Raw genomic sequence first — 11,523 nt, forward strand, 5'->3', positions numbered from 1 at the left:
TATGTTGCTTGAATCTACTTATTACTCAGAGCACTAGTTTAAAATAAAATTCTCTTTCAAAGTTAACAAAACATTATTGACCAGTTACCTGAAAAATGTTATTCTGGAATTACAGGTGCACAAAAAAAAGTCCTAAAACTAGCTTTAAGGGTTTGTTTCTTTTAAACTTAGTAATGGCTTTGATGCTTTCCAGTTTTTGTTAAAACTAAAATTCACTTTCAGGTGACATTCTGTGTGTGCCTACGCACTTTTAGCTTTTCTCTGAATCTGTAAGAGATTTTAAAAGTGCTGTGAAACAAGTTGTGGTTGCTAAATATTTCTGTGTTTAGTCCTACTTCCTAGGCTTTATTTCCTGTAACGGAGTTGGAGGAAGACCAATAGCAACAATTTCTGTTTGATAAAATACATGCACAGGCAAATCCTTTCAAACACTGTCTAGATATTTTTCATAGAGACTAAAAGTTCTCTGCTCCCCCTGCCTCACACACATGGTGGATGCACCTTCTCTAAATAGCCAATTTTTCCAAGCCATAAAACATGTTCCTGGAGAGGCAGGCTAGGAGGGGGAAGCAAAAGCTAGGAGGCAGCATACCCGTTGCAGACATATGGGAGATCAGCAGCAATATTTGGGGAAAGTTAACATTAACTGCCACTCTCTGAGCAGAGCTTGGCAGGAAAGAGAAGCATAGTTACTCACCCTATCCAGACCCTACTACCATGGCTAGAGTCTACCATAGGTGGATCAGTGGGGCCAAGATCCTACATACATATCACATACTACAACCCTGTCACACATACCATTTTCTGGTCCAACCCCCTGGTTAATTTACAGCTTTCCAGTCCCACGGGCTGGAAGGGCAGGGGTTGGGAGGAGATATCTGGAAAAGTAGCAGCAGAAAGATGCTGAGAAAATGCTGGTGGAAAAGGAGGACAACCAGAGATGCAGAAGTGAGGGTGGGAGCAGAGCAGTGATTAATTAAGTGGCAATCTTGACAGAAGTCTCAGAGAGGGATTAAAACTATGAAGGAAGAGCACAGATGACTGAAGACAAAAATCAGAGAGAGAAAGAATTAGTGGAGAAAGGATTTGGAAGAGAACAAGCTCCAGGGATGGCAGGGGAACACTAAAGAAAGTAATCAACAGAATCATTAAAACGTAGTAGAGAACCGACATCTTCAGAATATGTTTTTAAAACTCAGTTTCTACATGCTGTATTTAACTACAGAGTACGATTAGGAGGTATATAATGGGGATGTTTAGTTAAGAGATACAAAGTATCAAAATGTAATATTGCATAAAATTGCCTGGACTCTTAAAATGCACACGTTGAACTTAAAACTACCAGATCTGTGATTTGGAACATCATAACCAAATGGGGAGACAGTCCCAAGTATTGCTCTTTATGGGATATTCCCATCTTGGGGGACAGAGGGTGTGCTGCAGAAAGATAACAGTCTGAGGGCTTCATCTTCCCACCATGAGTTTCATAAGGACAGCGTGAGGACAATGTATTTATCTATCTATCTGCAGCTTTTATGCTGCCACGCATCACTGTAATATGTGAGTACTTTCCACATAAAATTAAAGCAATACCAAAATCCCTAGTGAACTTCATGGAGTCTCAAGCACTTCTCCCTTTTGGGCATCAAACTCTGCTTAGGGTAGAATTTTTGTTTGTTTGTTTTTGGAGGAGTTTTTTTGAGTAGAGAGGGAGCTGGTTGGCAGGAGGCTCGGAGCAGAAGCAGCATTCATACTGTGAGCACCACTTATGGTGGAAAGGCTTTGTCAAAGAGGAAGGTTTTGCAACATTTCCTAAAGATGGACAGACTCTGGATTCATCTAATCTCCTCCCGAAGATTGTTCCCTACCCAGATCCCCCTGACTGGGAATGTTTTGTTCCCAGGTCTCACATGCTTTGTGATCTGGTTTGTCCCAGAGGAACACAAATGTCAAGACTGCTCAAAATCCGGTCCTTTCTTCCCCCCGTGGATTTCAGGACAGGGCCTGTTGCATAGTCTGGGGTGAACACTACTGTGCAGAAATCTAACTTCCTCCTCCCTCACCCCATGGGGGGTCCTCTGTGTACATGGATGTGGGATGAAAAATCTACTCTTTTTCTGTGCAAACATTCCCCATACAAATTATTTTCATTGTCAGTTGCCATATAAAATACATTTAATATTCTGATCTTCTCAATAAAAAACATCCCAGGCATATTATAAACTGTAGATACACTATCAACAACTACCTGTAGATGAAAATGTGGTCACAGAACTAAAATAGCAAGCCACACTGCAGAATATTCATACTCAGTAAGTTACATACCAACGGTGGTTAATTCCAGTCAATGGATTGACAAGAAAAATCACAAGCATGCATTGTACTTGTATGGTACAGAGGTTTTTTCAAATAGCTACAGAAATGCAAAATATTATGTATATTTACATTTTAATGAGAGAAAATATTTTAATTCAAGTCCTAATAGACTGTACTGTTTTAAGGTTGTTTTTTAAAGTCCAGAAAAGAGAAGACTAGCTATAACAGCAGAAACTCTTCATAGGAAAAAATAAAAAAAGATATAACATACGTATTATAAAATATTTTGGCTGTATGTAACAGTATGAATTCCACGTTTGTTGAATGCAATTTATTTTGATATTTTCTCTGTAGTAAATTCCCAGAGAGACTAACCATATCGCATAGCATTTTTAAAGCAAGTTTGCTATTATGGAAAAACATTCTAGTGTTTTCAAAAATCATAGAACAAAATGACAAAGAAAAAGAGAACTGGTACATTACATCAGATCACACTGGGTGATGCTAGTCGGGTTAATAACTGAAACTGGCCTGATCATGAACGGTTGTAAATCGGTATAGCTCCAGAAAGAGCTAGGCCAGTTTTCATCAAGTGAAAAATCTGGCTTATTTGTTTCTTTTTTCAGCAAAATGTTATGTCTAGAAAGGCTTGAATTAAAAAACATGACACTGTGAAACACACACAAACACACACCCTCTTCTTCCAAATCATCTAACTATAGACCTGAACTGAGACCACTAACTTATTTTTCACAGGCCACAGAACAGCCATTAAATGGTTAAAACTTTTGGTCACTAGCAACAAGATTCAAATGAGCAACCTAAAAGTGAAGGCTTCATTACCAAAATCCCAGGTCATCCAATTAATTGTTTTTAAATGTATGGTAAATTTAGGGTCATTCAGAAGACTGTAAAGAATAAAAAAAGAATACATGAATTTACCCACATGAGTAAAAGTGAAAGATCAGTCCTGCAACAGCAACGTTTCTCTTTTTTCCTTAAGTGGAATTCTTTATTAATAAAGAATCCATTCGGAATAAAGAGCTCAGTTCTGAATGGAACTATTTGCAGGAGAAAGCATTACTCAATTTAAATAAGGGCTGTGGACTTGACTCCAAAATAATTATTTGACAAACAAGACCCATTACAGTTGAACTACAGCGCACATGAGAATGCACTAGGCTGATCTGGCTGAAAGAGAAATGTTTTACTCTTTAGATGTTGCTTTTCATCTTTTGAATATCAACCGCATACACAGAGTGTCTGTGAGACAGCTCCAGCCAATTTTTTTCCCCTTCAGCACTGAAGTTCAAGCTCCAGGCTTTTCTTATTTCTGAGGCATTTGGAATACTGAGCTCTGCAGAATTACCATTTATGAAAGTAAGCAATCTACTCTATTCAGAAAAAAAGATGAGCCTCACATATGTTTAACCAATGTATACTTTAATTAACTTTAATATAAGGATATGTGCACCTAACAATGTCTCACTTGCTATTAAAGGGATGCCATCAACTTAAGAATCACATTTGTCAGAAAAACATTTAAATAATATAGTTACTTGTAACACCTGCAACTACTACAGATGAAAGACTAGAGGGAAAAATAGGTTTTTCTATTTTTTTCCAGTTTAATGCTTTGTGCATTTAACAACACTTTGTGTGTATATGTAGTCAGTTTCTCTGCTTTCTACGTGTGTGTGAAACTAAACGGTGTTTTTTAAATGATTAGATTTCAAGTGGATGGTATCACTTAGAGCACCATTGGAAAGATCAATTTATGTGAGTGAAAAAGACTAATATGAGGGGTCCTTCCTTGCCAGAACCAAGAACCTTATAACATACTAATATCAAGAGTATGCACTATTTATTTTAATTAATTTCCTTATATTGATTTTCTTTCACATATGGGTTTATCAACAAATGTGAAAGAAATCAAATTTATCTACAGAAGCAGAAAACAAAGTTGTTAACTTAGTTTTTATTTACTAATTGTTGCTTACTGATGGATTTAAAGGGATACTAAGATAGTTGATGCCTAAAGTTCAACCTACTATATCTTAACACTGTTTTAATATGGGGAATGCATGAGCAAGTTGTGAAACAGGCAGGATTGTGCCAAGGTAAGACATTGTGGCCCTCACAGAGAAAGGTCTCCAACCTTCAACATTCTCTGTCTCCTTTGTGGAGGGGAAGGCCACAAGTTATGGCTTGACGCTTAAAATCCATCCATCTCTCCGTCCTAATTTCGCCGCTGTATCCAGATCAAATGCACCCTCTTGCTGCAACAGGGTGGGGAATTTGATGTTGCTGGGGCTGTTCCCATTCACCACCAGCTCCAAGGGAGAGAGACACACAATGAAGGTCACTGGGTAGCTCCTCTCTGTCCTACTCCCCCTCACCCCCACCTTGTAGTCTCTGGAATCCATTGGCGAGTTGGTGGGTAGGAGTACTAGTTGGCCCTCACACCCCAGCTCCAGGGATTTAACCAGAGGCCATGTGGAGCCTCTTTTGGCTCCATTCCAGCAGCCCCACCCTACCCACACTGAACTAGTTAGGGGAAACCAAACTAGCAGATGCTGCAGGTCTAGCTGATCTCCTGTTTGGGATCAGAAAGGAATTTTTTCTCCCACAAGCCAATTGGCAGAGGCCCGAGGAGTTTTTTGCTGTTGTCACAGCACCTTCAACTCAACTAAGTACCAAAGAACCTACTTAGTACCTATCTGAAGTACTTGGTTGAGTTTTTAACTTGTCACAACTTAAGGCTAATTTCCAGTACAGTTAAAAGGGGAAAAAATAACAGTTGCCAGAGGTAAGAGACCTGGGCTTTTGCTGATGGGCTTTGGGCTGATGGGATAGGGCTACCAGGTCTCACCCTCACAGGCCAAGGTCCCACCCTTCTACACCCTCAGTTCCCATTGCGGGACAGGCAGCAGAGTTGTAGGACTCAGAATGAGCTTAGTCCTGGGAGTTAAACTGAGGAGAACCAGACTAGCCTGAGTCATTGGTTATATGGCACTAGCTCTGTAGCCCAGCAACCAATATTTTTTCTGATATTCTATACAAATGACCAAATTAAAATATTATGGGTACATGACTATGTTATTAGAGGTTGCATGGCTAAAATGCCACATGTTGAATTGTTTAAAAAAAATGACAAAAATGTGTGTCCAATATGTTGATTGACAAACAGAACACTACACATGTTTTTTCTCAACTTAGAATGGGCTGTAGTTGACTCCAAGAGAGACTTAACAGCTCAGCTGATCTCTTTTCATATCACAATTGTTTATTCTTTACTCAGTTCCCAAGGGGTTTCCTCTATTGTGTTCCAATAGCTGTATAAAGGTTGGAGAAACAAGCTATTTATTAGGTTAAGGATCACCAAGGTTACTCTCCTCCCCCCCTCCCCCGCCCAGAGAGCAAACAGCTCAGATTACCCATCAATCAATTATATTTTTCAGGTATTTTACAAGGACAGGTGGTGGGGTGTTTCAAATGCCCGTAACTGCCTATGTTACATAAACCTTCACCACAGCTGCCAACAAAACTGACCATCTCATCAGAAAGTCATTAACTGAACAGGCACAGAGACTCAACCCAGTCTCTCCACTAGAGGTAGCCCTCCAAACCGAGAATGAGACATATTGAGGTAGCAGCAGAGGAAGCCTGAACTACTTTCTGTGTTATACTTGTTCTGTAGATACACAAGGGACTTCAGTTTCCAGAAAAGTTGATCTGACATTTTTCTCAGGTACTAAATTCATATATTAAAGTAAATAATAATGATAACAGTTAATCATATACTTCTCAACATTGCAAGGGCACTAATATGACTAGACAAAAGCCTCCTGTGTCATTACCTAAAAAGCTTAATGAACTAGCATATGCTGCAAAAATTTGCAACAGCTCTGCCTTCTATAGAAACTCAACATCAGATCTAGCAAATAAACCTGCACATCCTCCCAAACGCCCACAAACCTCACAGTGGACAGCAACCACTTCTTACCAAAAGTCCTCTACACCCTCTTTCGTTGAATAAAGGCATATGCATAAATGCAGGCAAAATCTCCTTTTCCTGTTAAGTTTGAGGACTCATCCTATGTGCCTTCATAAAGCATTCAGGGCAGTAATGAAGAGCACAATTCACTTCAGGCCCAAGCCTGTTTCAGATCCTCTCTCTAGAGCCTAGTAACAGCTCACTGGATTTTATCAAGCTTCTTTACCCGTAGTTCTATATTTTGGGCATTGACGTGAACTTTCATCTTGGCATATGAATAGCTGGAATGCCCTCCAACCCCTTTGCCATAACATTAGAGAGTTTTCACCATCAATAGGGGACATGCAGACAAGAGCTATAAGTACACCCCCTTAGTACAGAATAGTCTATTATTTTTTGTCAAGGTCCAAATTTCTTGGTCAAGTTATAATTAAGGTCCAGACTCCAGAGAAACATTTTCCACATGGCAATAACAATAATGATAATAAGTAACTAAAAAGATTTTGCGGTCCAAAAGCGTGTTGGTGGTCCAGATTTTACCCGCAGTCCAGCTGTTGACTACCCCTACCCTCAATGAGGACATCAAAATCATCAACACAACTAGGCTTTGTTGAAGGCGTTTTCTCATCCTGTGTTATGAAACCCACTAGTTCCTATGTCTGTGGCCCCAACTCAGCAAAGCACTTAAAACATATACTTAATTTTAAGCACATGTTTAAATCCCCTTTAAGTCAATTAAATAATACTTTGACAAAAATTGATTAGTAAAAATTATTTTCCTTAGGTCTGTGCAATTACATTGTAGTTAGTGGAACTGAATGGATATAATGGATCAAACATATTAGTTCTGTCTGATACTCACAGGGTTTTTAAAAAAAACAAAACAGAAAAATCTGGATTGGATTAAGATAGGAAACATAGGAAATTATTTACTTGAAATTATTTAAAAACATGATGTGCAGACTCAGTTTCTTCAGTTCAGTACTCAAAAAGCTTCCTATGCCATATATCACACAGCACATCATCCTTTGGCTGCTTCCACATAATGTAATCGTGTATTCCTTAAATTTTTTTAAAACTGCTTTTTAAAAGCAATCATTTTTTTTTAATTCAGTATGACTATTTAATCTTGCAAAGCAAAATCTGTTCCATTTCTTCTCAGGAAAGCTGGCAAAACAACATATTGTTCTGGCAGACAGCCACCATAAACGTCATAGAAGGACTCACTAAGCTTCTTAAAGGGACACACTATCCTGGATTTAACAGGTTTGAAAATCACTGTAAATGTAAAACAATAAAAAAATCAATTTTGAAAACAAGCAACACCAGGGTAAAGTATGCCTTTAAAGAAGGCAGGGGATTCCTGCAGTGATATTCCATGGCTCCAAGCCAAAACAAATGCTGTAGTAATGTACCAGCTAGACTGAAAGATATGCCACAAGTTCGCCTTGAAGTTGTGATTAGACTGTTTAGATTTTTTTTTTAAACAAATGAACTGAAGGCCTATAAAGTATAACTATAAAGCATGACTTATTAAGCATAATTAAAAACTAGTTTTTAGTCAACCACAGGAATTGTCATGCATGCCCACTGTCTAGTTTAAGGTGACTTTGTTAAATTCCAGTGCAAGCCAGTAAAGATACATGGATCCTGTTTTGCTAGATTATGTTGTAAATCAATAGTTCACTGAAAGATTAAATATGAAAAGTAGTCTCTCAAATGTGCAGGTCAGTTTTGTCATCTACCTGTCACTTAAAGCCTATGCATCTTTTAGAATTTTCGATCCTACACAACGGTTTAGATTGGAAGGGAGCATTAGCATGTTTCTTTGATATGCTAATAATGATGTATTTTATAGTCATGTACATCAATCATATATAATCACTCATTAAGAAAGACTTTTCCAAAAGGTTATGATAGAGCCTAACAGGAGGGAAAATTTCCATTTGGGTAGTATGTTAGTAAGAACTTTGTTTATCTCATCTACCCATGCCATCAATTTCAGTTTTTCAGTGCTGCAAGGAATTTCTATTGAAATATTTACAAACTAACAAAGATTAAAAGAAATGTATAACTCTTGCAAACAGAAAACAGGAAAAGCATCTAAGAACATACTGGAAGTATCTCTATATAGCTCTAAAGTAAAGCAAGGACCTAATTTTCTATTGCTTAAGCTCATCAATGGGAGTTTGGGTGCACAAGGAATTCAGGACTGGGCCTTGTGTGAAGACTTTGTATAGTATACAGACTACTTTTACACAGCTTCCTAGCAGAGGAGAAAACAAGGTCTGCCTTTTATTTATAAACAAGCTATACAGGCTCCTGATGACAATCCAACATTAGATGAACAGAGTACTAAATTAGGTAACCAATATTGTCCCCACACAATAGGCTCCTATAGTTTTACTGAGACCATAAAGCTTCTTAGAAAAACAAATGGCTCTTTCCTTTTTGAAAAACCCTCTAGGTTTGTAATGATATCTGTCCAGAAGAGGCTAGAGAAATCAATCATGGCAAGAAAAAATAATCTCCACGCTACACAAGAAAATAACCAGAGTGATAAGAAGACTACAAAATACTTTGGTTCTTATTCTTTTAGATAATTAAAATATTATTAACATGAAAAATCACTAGTTCCAATACAACATACCAGGAATTTATGTCAATCCATTCATTTTTCTCCCATCCCAGAAATTAGAGAAAATCTTGGGAATCACATTAAATAAATATCATTAAACAGTGAGAAACACTGGAGGAGATAAATGCAATGCACAAAGTGACAGACAGAAAGAATGTTTTCTGAATAGAAAACAGTCGCAGTCATAATTAAACAGACAAAAAGCTTAAGGACCATTTTTTATAGTGGGGATTATGCATCAATTAGCTGCCTACCTCCTTCATATGAAGTTATCCTGAATTAGTGTTCCAGTGACTGTGAATCTCCAACATTTACATCTCCTTCCAATAAACATGTATTTTGCATTTTAAACTTTATGGTTCCAACAACCACGTTAGTTTACTGCAAATTTATATCTTAATTTCTCCCCCAAATCCATTTATTTCTTTCCCTGCACAAACAAATCCATGCAGCCTTCCCCTGCACAGGCACACGTGAAACAGACGAGCCTGGAAGAGATAGGGAATGGAGGAACTTGACACATCTGCCATTGCACTTCACACAGGAAATGTATACATCCAAGCCTGCAGTTCCAGGTTACTTTATGCCATAAGAAACAGTTTCATCAACATATTTTTTTTAAAAAACGAGAAAAGCAATGCAGCTATTTAACCCTCTGCCTACGATGAAGGGCTGACACTTAAAGAATATTCATCAAACAGGCTCATTTAGAGTTTTAAAAAAAAATCTCCAACAGCCTGTGTACCAAAAAAAAAAAAAAAAACCCAAACCAAAAAACGGAAGTGTATCGTAATAATGAGCAGAACAGCCAAGGAGGCGAACCAAAGCAGCTCATTCTCCATCCACCTTTCTACCTGCTACACCCGCAGAGACGGTCGCGGGGATGGAAACCCAGCAAATGATCAGCAGCAGGCGACTCCGCCTCCGACAAGCGCAGCGAGCAGGGTGCCCACACCCCAACCCCCTTACCTCGCACGCACACACACACACACACTCTGCAGCCCCCTGTCAACTTACCACCAGCAGCGTCTGCAGACGGGATCCTGGGGAGGGGGACTGCCAGCCCAACGGCACGTTGAGGACGAGGATTCCTGCAGGGCCCCTCCTTGTCCACGCACCGGCACCTCCCTCCCCTCCAGCAGTCTCCGGGTCTGGGAAAGGGGCGGACTGCAGCGAGGCGAGGCTGCGGGAGTCATGCAGTCCTTGCAGCAGGCAGCTGCTGCCGCTTAACCTGCCACTTTCCTCTCCCCCACCCCCCGCAGCAGGCTCAATCCCCCCTCCCGCCGCGCTGCGCCCCGGCACCTTGTCTTTCCAACACAACAACCAACAATGGGGATAATGAGCGGTCCTGGGGGCTGGCCCGGCCCCTCCTCTCCCCGCCCCCCACCTCCTCAGAGGGTTGAGTCAGCAGCTGCACTGGGGGGGGGGGGGGACCCGCGGTGCCCTCTGCAGCCGGGGGAGCAGCGCTGTCTATTGGCGCCGGGGGCAGGGAGCAGGTCACTGACTCCTGAGCTCTCACAGCCCAGGGCTGGGCCGTCCATGGGGGAATGGGGGGGGGGGTGTCACTCCCGCCAGCTGCGCCTTGCCCGCGGGCGGGAAAAACACCACAGCCTGCCCTGCCAGCTGCTGCCCGGGCACGGCGGGGCCTCGGGGCCTCTCCGCCCCCCGCCGCATCAGAGCCTGGCAAGGTGCTGGAAGGAATTGTGGGTAGCTCCAGCTGCTGGTTCCCCGCTCTCCCCTGCAGCGGGCTCCGTCGTGGCAGCCTGTCCCAGGCACTGGGCGCTCCCCGCATCAGGACCCGGGGCAGATGTTCACACACACCCCGCAGCATTTGGGTCCCTCGATGCGCCGTGCTGCAGGGGGTCCATCATCAGGATTGTAAGAGCCTTCAGTCCCTTTCTAGCCCCCCTCCTGGGGAGAGGGGGGATTGGTTAGGGGGTGACTTCAAAAGGACCAGTGGGGAAAACGGCAATCATAATAACTCACCTGCCACTGGTCTTCAAGTTAACCAGTCTCAAAAGCTGACACTTGCCCAGTGATTATACCCCAAATGTGGCTTCTCTTCCCCCCCCCCCCCGGACGTGAACATGATAATAATGAGCCCCAACTATGAAATCACCAATTGCAAATTTAGCAAGCACTTTGGCAACCATTTGGAGCTGGCCCCATCTTTTTTGTTCAGTGTACAGCAGGACCCTGGTCCAGGGCTAGTTCCCCACAGAATTTCAGAAAGCAAGGTAATGCAGGTGCTCCTTTTTTATATTAGCTTAAGAAAAAGCATCTGTTTAAAAAAATCAGGTTTCTGTCTGAAAAGTTTTACCCAGTGTTGTTACTACCAGTAACACCTATCCTTCATGTCAATTAAAGAGGATCATCTCTATTTTTCTTCCAATTGGTTACTTTGTGTATTTAACAGCACTGAAGGTATAGCCACTTTCACTGTTTCCTCTTTTAGTCATTTTCCCCTGTTCTTTGTAGTGGTCTTTCATACTGCACTACAGGAGAGAAAAATATTTTTAAATAGGAAAATGTGATTGTAAAACCACAAAAATTTCCAAAGTAATACCTACAA

At 40.9% G+C, this 11,523-nt stretch overlaps 1 protein-coding gene across 3 annotated transcripts in view; it reads right to left on the reverse strand.

Moving 5' to 3' along the window:
- The window catches only part of HECW2 (HECT, C2 and WW domain containing E3 ubiquitin protein ligase 2), a 245,333-nt gene extending 235,144 nt beyond the window's left edge, over window positions 1–10,189 (reverse strand). For 2 of the 3 annotated variants that reach the window (XM_034785543.1, XM_034785547.1), the window contains exon 1: window positions 9,969–10,189. The gene's annotated coding sequence lies outside the window, so the exon portion shown is untranslated. Of the gene's footprint in view, window positions 1–9,205; window positions 9,478–9,968 lie in introns of those variants that run through there. The other variant, XM_034785544.1, reaches the window with a different exon arrangement.
- Window positions 10,190–11,523: the final 1,334 nt, after the last annotated feature.

Source organism: Trachemys scripta, chromosome 11 (genome assembly GCF_013100865.1).
Source record: "Trachemys scripta elegans isolate TJP31775 chromosome 11, CAS_Tse_1.0, whole genome shotgun sequence".
NCBI classification, from domain to species: Eukaryota; Metazoa; Chordata; order Testudines; family Emydidae; genus Trachemys; species Trachemys scripta.